Source organism: Paralichthys olivaceus, chromosome 22 (genome assembly GCF_024713975.1).
Source record: "Paralichthys olivaceus isolate ysfri-2021 chromosome 22, ASM2471397v2, whole genome shotgun sequence".
Classification (NCBI taxonomy): Eukaryota; Metazoa; Chordata; class Actinopteri; order Pleuronectiformes; family Paralichthyidae; genus Paralichthys; species Paralichthys olivaceus.
Genome location: NC_091114.1, coordinates 5,300,112 through 5,309,031, shown reverse-complemented (window position 1 = coordinate 5,309,031; position 8,920 = coordinate 5,300,112). Strand labels below are relative to the sequence as shown.

Genomic DNA, 8,920 nt, shown 5'->3' with positions numbered 1-8,920 from the left:
TATATATATATATATATATATATATATATATATATATAGTCTAATAATATTCTATGGATACAGTGCAATATTGCTGTATCTGCACACACCTACACAGCGTTACCATAATATGTGATATTTATTTTATACCATAATTGTGTTCTATGAGTTGAATTTCTGTATGACATTATTTCCTTGTTATAAAGTCGATTAAACTTATTCTGTAGGTCTTGCAGTATTCTTTTTCCGGCTAAGAGATTTAATGTGGGTATAACAACCACTGTCACGTCTAAGGCAACCAAATTACCTGTGTTCAAACCCTCACCTTCTGCTCTTTTATCCCAAGTTATCTTTGTGAGTCTGATGGAAATGTGATAATGTGCCCACAACAATAACAACAGACAAGGGAGATGGCTTCTTTGGCGTGTTGATGTTTTTTTCATGTCTGATTACACGGCACACTTGATTTGTCTCATTTCAGGGATGAGCAGGACTGAGATAGTGGCGCTGTGATTCGGGGGCTCTGTACCATCAATTCAATTCAATTAGTTTTAATTAGCGCAATGGCGACAAAAAGCAGGGGGGGAAAAACAACAACCTCACAGGGTCCTCCGACAATGAAATGAATTACTCATGAGTGAAAGCTTATCATATCAGCCAGCTTTATATGTAGAGAATATTAAATCAAGGTGCTGGAAGACATAAGACTGGAATGAGTTATGCTGATATTTAAAAGCCATGAAATCTCTATTGGATTCAAATCAGATCATGATAACAGGCTGGTAGTTATTTGATGATATTTGGTGTGTTACACACTCAGGTGACATCTGTCTACTGTGAGAAGTTTTCCTTTTTTTAGATGTCGCCTTGAATGGAAAACTCTCGTTAAACCAAACAGTATTGATTCACATTTGATTGAACTATACATCCAACAATGAGTGCAGTGACCTAAAGTTTTGTGAAAGCCAGGACTTGCATGCATCCTCAGATGATAACTCAGACCTCCATGTATTGAGATTGTACCTTTGTCAAAAGAACCTGCAGATTCTTTATTTTCATCATCACAGTGTCAGAGCAAACTGTTTTGTGGCTGACCCTTTTCACAATGTCTACGTTTGTCTTTTGTGAGCTGTAAATTAAAAGTTAGATGTCCTGCTACATTATCAGACTTTTTGTAAATGAAACAGATAATTACTCATATTTGACTAATTGCAAGAAACTAAATACATATATGTACGGATTATTTGAATAATTTTTCATAGTGTTTTCTTCTCTTTTGAATCATCTTGTGGCCTATCAGAATTATCTGTGAACCCTTGGAGGACTTGTGTCTTATTGCTTTCCTTGTGTCTTCCTTGTCTCTGTTTGCGCCTTGTGTTAAGTGTCGTTTGTCTTTTTTTTGCACACAGCGTGGACATTACAAGTGTCTGCTATCTTTAGGATTTGTGGGGAATGAAAACTTACTTTGGAACGAACCACAGAAATCAGTCTTTAGCCCTGTAAACCTTTTCATTTGAAATTTCAATCCCCACTCACTGTCACCAGCTTGAATCCCACTATACCTGCTGTACATGATAAAAAACATATCTCATATCTCATTATGTGACTCGAATACAAATAATTGGTATACGTATGTATACGTATGAAATATAGAAAGACAGACATCAAGACAGGAAAGTGATTTTACTCCGGGTGTTTCTGGTGCAGACTGGTAAGTTAGTGTTTGTACTGGACGAGTCAAACATTTTAAAAGCAGTTAACTGTTTCTCTGCATACTGCAATATAAATAATGTGAAAGCACGACAAAACAGGGAAAATTGAAAGCACAATACATTAAAAAGTTAAGTTTGACAGCATAAGCCTTATATATCGAACGATCCCGTCTGAGCCTCATCTTCCACACAGGTATCACTTCAAAAACTGCTGTGACACAACTTTGTGCAGTTACAATGGGCCACCTACCCTCCACCACCACTGTTTTTTAATCTCATATTTTGTCCCGAGAAATTAATTCTGAGAGGTGCCAATATTCTTTTGACAGGCTTCTCCAGCACCACACTGCTCAATAAGCCAGTGATTGATGCACCCCCTCCAGGTTCATTGACTGGGACTGTGATTTCTCCGTTGGCACGGCGCTCGCCTCTGACGTAGACAGACCTTTAAGGCAGTGCACGCTGATGGCTAGATGGATGGGATACACTGTAAAAATACTCTAAAGACACATTATTGACTAATGTGTCAATTGTGCATGTGTGCAATGGTTCCCAATGGTTTCTGATTGATCGCCCGCTGAGGTGTGAACTGGCTTTTTATTTATATGATTTTCAATGCTTAATATATTTCAATGGAAATATAACAATTGTAGAATCATCAGCATACATGGAAGTCAATGTTACTCCGAACAATGAAGATGTATCCTTGAAATGGACGGATCGGAATGAAATGAAGACTTTTACTGCGACATGATGTAGGACATGAGGAGCAGACTCAGTCGCTGTCCAGTTGAGGCGAGAAAAAGCTGCAGACCACAGTGAGGCCAAGCAGGGCCACTAATGAGGAGGTCTGTCAGCCCGGCGTCTGGCACAATGAATAGGAGAAATTAAGAGAAAGTGAGAGCAGAGGGGGGAAATGCAGTTTCAGCTTCAAATGCTTTTCCCGACTCAAATGACCGTCGGCAGATGTGAAATGCTCCCACGTGTGCAGGTGACCCCTTGTTTTTTTTCTGCCAGGAGCAATAGCAGCGGGTGAGTCTTCAGGGTAACGTGTGATGGTGCTGCAGCAAGAGAATGGCTCGGCTAGTGAAAACTGATCCTTCTTGTGTTTTTAAATAATATGCTACAAGAGAAGTTACTAAGTGCAGCATGGTTCAGAGCCCTGAAGCTATTGATCAGAGGGCTCACATTCACCACTCAAACTTTACACAGTTAACCAAGTTGGAAAATAAAACTGGCTGCACTCTTTAAAAATGAATAGAATTGAGTCCAATTAGTAAACGGAAAAGAAGCTATAAAACTGTTGCAGTTCAGATTAGCTGAGCACATTTGTCCAGTCACACTCACGGCAAAAAACAGCTAACAGCTCTGCCATACCTGTGCATGCATGGGATATTTGACAGGTGGGCTTTTTTGGATACTGTACCACAGAATGTATTTTATTTGAGCCTGTCAACTTTTGCAAAAGTCAAATCCAGATGAATTTGACTTGTCACACAATTTGTTTGAATATATAGACACCCAGGGATCCATGCACAGCTCCCCTATGTTGGCTTACAGTGATCATTTGGGTCTTTTCATACATACGTTTGGATAGTACAGTTTTTACCGTCAGTAATTTACCGCTCCTCTCTATCATTCCCGCACTGCCAACCGTGTCAGCCTAGCGGAAGAAAGTGAGAGAGGAAAGTGAGCAGCAGAGTCAGTGTGTGTGTGTGTGTGTAACGTTACCTTTCCTTCAAGTTCTGGGACCATCATAGAGAAGCTACACAATTGTTGTATGGTAATCAACCGCTAATAATGATGACAGACGTGATCATTGTAAGCAGTTTCCACTGGACTGGACATTTGTATTGGGCAGAGGCAGCCCGAAATTTTACGTAGGCAATTCTCTGTGCAGGAAAACCCCTGATTACTGACATACTTTCTGATAGGTCAAACTGACAGTTATCGCCCCAGGCTGGATCAGGAAACAAACTACTCTGACGGTCTGATGTCCCTCTAGACCAGTGGTGTCAAAGTCAATCACAGAGAGGGCCAAAATTACAAACTGGGACTACGTCGAGGGCCAAACAGGGTCAACATTTAATTTGTGGGGTTAGGTTCTGTGCTGTGGAAACCCTCAAGATGGAGTGAAGGTGTGCATCAGTGAGATGACTCCTGTGTGGGGTTTTGTTCACTTTCATCACAGAGAAAAGTGTGTGGGGGAACTTGACGGGGCACATGAGAGGAGGGGCGCTCATTCCGTGTGCGTCAAGCCGGGCATTGCGCATCGTGGCACGGAAAGATAGACATATGATATTTTATAGCAGGCTGGATATAATTGTACCATGTGCCGGAAGCCGCCCGCTGGACTTGAGTTTGACACCCCCTCTCTAGACGGTAGATTTTTTATTTGATCCAGTCATTGCAGTTGGAATGAATGTTCAACTTTCGAGGAAAAAAAGAAACAAGTGCCCTAGTTTATTTGGAATATCATTAATGATTTGCGTGAACTCATATCACAGTGATGTGTCCATTATAAACTAAATCTTGAGGACCACAGAGAGACTTTAGTTAAGTTCAGTGTAACCCAGAAACAGTTTTATCAAACAAAACAATATACCTACACATTCCATGAATGAAAAGGGAGCAGGGAAGTCTATCTGGGCCTTTCATATAAATAACATAAAGTAAATACAGATGGCCGTCCCTCTACAAATCACACAACAATGAATTATACATTAATCAATAGCCATTATTACAACATATACACTCAAATGGCCTGTTATTATATGACAGCATGTGGACAGTCGTATTTTGATGCTGTTCCTTTTTAATATTGAAATATTTCAGCTTGCAGATACAAGTTCCTGTCAGCCCAATGAAATCCTCCTAAACTTAGTGCTTCCACCTCTTTATCCATCAGGTTAGTCATTGAACATATAGAATTTGCATCACACTAATCTCTCTGTCATGGATACAGTGGCTGGGACTGCTTCTCTTTGTGGTGTCTGATGTCAAGTGGCAGTGATGATAAAGCTGATGCAGGTTTGAGTCATTCAGTCTTGAGCAGAACTGAGACTTGAAGTCAGTTTCTCCTCAGACTGGAACAACTCTGCTTATTTGAGCTCATCCTTGTTTTGAAGCTCAAGGATTATGTGTCCTTGCTTGTCAGACACTTCAACATCAACTATTTTATTTTATTTTATTTCATCACAGAAATAATTTAATTGCTGTCATGAGAATTAGTCTGAGTTTCTTTTTTTATATTATCTCTGGGCCTGATCAAATTGTCTCATGGGCCCTTAATGTATATAAAATTGTTTACTCACCTTTTTTAAGTGATCGTAAATCTTCATAAGGGAAATGTGTGAGGTTATGTGTGTGTCTGAGTAAATAAACTAATTAGGATTATGTGTTCTGTGGAAGAACAAAAAATAGAATCTCCTTTTAAGTTGTTTTTTGACCAACTGTTTTGTTGACATAATTGGTTGCTGACATGTGGATAGTCATTAGCAAATAATAGCAGCAGTGCACTTGATAGTTTTATATTTTTTAAAGAATATAAGTCTGTGAGTCATTAGTAATTCCTCCATTTTGACTCAGGCAAAGTTGTTTGTGTAATTAGGGCCACAACTTGCAAATAATATCCCCGACCTGTCCTTTGGGTATTATGCTGATTTTTAAGCAGATACAATATATATTTCCCCCTTGTCATTATATGATTACAACAGATCAAGATGACGTTTTCTTTATCTTATTAGTGAATGTTTTAGTTGGTTCACATTTAGTCCTCTGGGGTATGTTTGATATTATCATCCCTTCGACCACCCTTTATTTCTCACATCTTAACTGCCTATAAGGAGCGACTATACTTGTGCAGAGAAGCAGCCAGCAGCGCACTGCCCTCTCCGTCTCCACCCCGCGGTGAAGTAGCCCTCTCCAGCCGGAGCGGGGCGTATATCTCTGCGAGTGCGCTGCTGCTGATGCCGCTGTGTCTCCTTCTCCAGCGGATGCAGGTGGAGCATCATGCGTCAAAGCGCACACAAACGCGCCGGAGCATCCGCCAGACACAGGGCGACGGAACCTCCGCAGTAAAAGCTTCCTCGCTACACTGCAGCGGAGGTGCTTTCAATTTGAAAAGGAGAATCTGAAGTTGCATTTTTTTTTCCTGCCTTGTCGCTGCGTTGACGGCGGGGATGCAGGTGGAGCGACTCAGCCAGGAACGTTCACATCTGTCTTAAAGGAGAGAGAGGAGAGGGGGGTGGAAAACCTGCTTTCTGGTCTGATCAACGCTCTGGATAAAATTTAAAAAAAACAAGAAACACTGAAGCGCAAATTTCACCCAGGCTATATCCAGGGATTTGTACAAACCTCAAGTCCTGGAGAATAATATCGGGAGGGATTGCTGCAAAACACAAGTAAGGACTTTTCCCCTCTTTGCTGTGGTGACAATATGCGTCTCAGTGCGTTTTTTTCATCCCCTGGCTGTGAGGATGTATCCCTCTCTCATCGCCTGTCATGATATTGAAAATGATGACAGGTGATGTCGGAGGAGAGAAAAAATAAACACTGAAAAAAGATAAGACTAAGAATAACGAGCAGTTCAGTTGCTGGCTTTGTTCTGTTCAGTGGGAGCCGGCGGCTAACGATGCGTAATGGGTCAATATTTGGAGGAGATTTGGGAGGCGAGTAGATCTGAGGTCTGCTGTTTGTTTTCTGCGGCTCCGGGAGCAGACGCGTTGGATCCGCGCGTGTGAGAGTGTGGAGGAGAGACATATATGTTTTGGAGCCACGCGTGACAGCAGTGGCGTGGAGTTTGGGAATTCAGCAGGAAAGAGAGAGGGAAAGTCAGTTTCGGTGCTTCTCAAAGCTGTGGATGTGTTTACGCATCGTCCAGACGACTTGTGAGGGATTGTTCCGACACTCATCATACCTGCAGACCTCACTGTAACTGCTCCGGGTTAGAATAAAATATCAGCCTGAATTCTAGTGAGTACAATGTACTGACGGATCTTAATTTCCACACACACAGCCCCACTTTCCTCTCTCCAAATCCCTTCAATCCCTTTCATTCCAGTGTTTCTGCCACTGGAGAGTTGATTCAATTTTTGGAGCATTACAGCGCATTATTATTTTTATTCTAGTAATATTAACCTCAATTTTCTCTTTAAATCCAAACATATGTATATATGTTTATATATGTATGACACAGGGAATTAGGCCACTCGGCGGTATACTTTATTTACAGAGCAGCTGCGTAATAATTGGCTGCTGGAGAGTGGAGTGGCTGTGATGTGACCCTGTGATTTAATATCCACAGTCTTTTCCCCACGTACATGTGACGACTGTGTGGCACTAGCGTGGACATGTGTGTCTCCTTATTCTGGAGCTGACTGTACGGCCTATCCTTTACTGCGACTGCATGTATCTCCTGCGCCACCGCGTCGCCAAACGCCCACTGGGGCGCGTAATGGTGTCTCTACACAAAATCCCCCGACCCAGGAGTAGCCTACAAATCACAGCAGTAGTCCGAATCAGCAGATCCCGCGATTATGTGGTACAAATGCGGACTGTGGGGTTTAGCTGCACCTTCGGAGGCTCTAATTAAAGCGAGCACATGCTGTCTAGTTGAACCGCACAGAGGCATGAGACGGATGGGAAGGACGCGACCAGAGCGAGGATGGAAGCAGACACCACATGAGGAGAGACCCTGTAAACGCCAGTGGGGGAGCTGATTTATTCTGTCTTTATGTAGTGAAGCTGTGTGAACTTTTAACATAAATAAGATCCGCGTGCAAATTACATCATATATCTACTTCTCCCTCTCCTGTTGGACTCTGCAGTAACGCGGGGAGACCTTTACTGTGGGACAGTGGTACTAATTACTACAATTAGTACTGTTTACTACAAGGACTAATTAATGTGAATGCATTTGCTCAGTAACACTTACAAACTAGGATTTTCCCTCACAGTAATGAAGTTGTATGAAGTGTCCCAACTCCAATTGTTAAGACTTTTGCAAGTAAAATAAAGATGATTGGTTGAATCAGACACAGGATGTGGTCATGCTGAGTCCACATTGGAATTAATCAAGCAAGGTGATGTGATTCATTTCCTGAGTGCTGACTCATGAAGCCAGGATGGAAAGCCATGTTAAAGGACCTCACCAGCACCTCTGGGTCAAAAGATATATTCTTCCTTTTTAGTTGAGGGAATTTACTTTTCCCTCGTACACTTTGGCGTCCAGCTGTTACTTTCCAGATGACCAAAAAGAAACCCTCACAAAAATGATTCCTCCCTCAACGTAGTCCAACAACATTTTGACAATGGCTTTTTGAATACTTAAAAGGCTTCTCCCCTTTTGTAATAATAGGCCACACTGAGCAGGGCCCATACATGATTCCTCTTTTGTTCTCAGAGCTTTCAGCGCACTTCATGAAGGGTGCTTAACATTGCCTTTGTGAGTCGAGATGACTTATAATAATTGCAAATTCCCCTGCAATTTGAATAATGTCTCCAGACCTTTTCAGTGTTTGTTATTCGGCAAGTGCAAGACACAAGGCTTCCAACGACTTTCCTGCATGTAAATCTTTAGTTTTCCGACTCAAATGCGATCACTCTGGGTCATCACCCAGACAGCATGGCATTTGAAGGCAGCAAAAAAAACACAATTTCAAATGCAGATTGTGATTTATTGCTATGTGCTTTGCTGTGGGAGGAATCTGTAGACCCGGTATGTCAGACTTATCTCTGAGAATAAGCTCAATGAAGATGGTCTCATGATGGTATGTGCAGGTCAAGTGCAGCCCTCAAAGCAGCTGTCAGATAGAAGGCATCAGTCATAAACACCCTCAGCTCACAGGTCAGTGTTTTGAGCAGCTGTCATCTTCCCCTGACAGAGAGCAGAGCCACTGTCTTCTATCTCACCTCTATCACAACTCGGGCCCTCACATCGTCCCCACGCCCATCCCCGCCCCGCCGCTCCCCTCCAGTTTACCACCGCAGAGACAGGGAGGGAGCGGAATTGGGCGCAAAGAGAATCAGAATGGGTAATCTTCCTGTAATCCCTCGCACGTCGGCAAAGAGAGCAATCTGCCTCATTAACTCACTCTTCTGCTGCTCTCCGCCCGGCCCTCATCCGTCTTCCCATCCATTTGCCCGTCATCCGCCCACCGAGTGGGACACAGGAGAGGTTAAAGGAGCTTAGGGGAGCTATATAGAAGACAGACACTTTCACTTGCATA

At 42.4% G+C, this 8,920-nt stretch overlaps 1 protein-coding gene across 10 annotated transcripts in view; it reads left to right on the top strand.

Moving 5' to 3' along the window:
* Positions 1-5,599: 5,599 nt before the first annotated feature.
* nrxn2b (neurexin 2b) overlaps positions 5,600-8,920 on the top strand; it is a 618,875-nt gene continuing 615,554 nt past the window's right edge. For 5 of the 10 annotated variants that reach the window (XM_069519272.1, XM_069519270.1, XM_069519271.1 and 2 more), the window contains exon 1: positions 5,610-6,094. The gene's annotated coding sequence lies outside the window, so the exon portion shown is untranslated. Of the gene's footprint in view, positions 6,095-8,920 lie in introns of all 10 variants that reach the window. The other 5 variants (XM_069519278.1, XM_069519277.1, XM_069519275.1 and 2 more) reach the window with 5 other exon arrangements.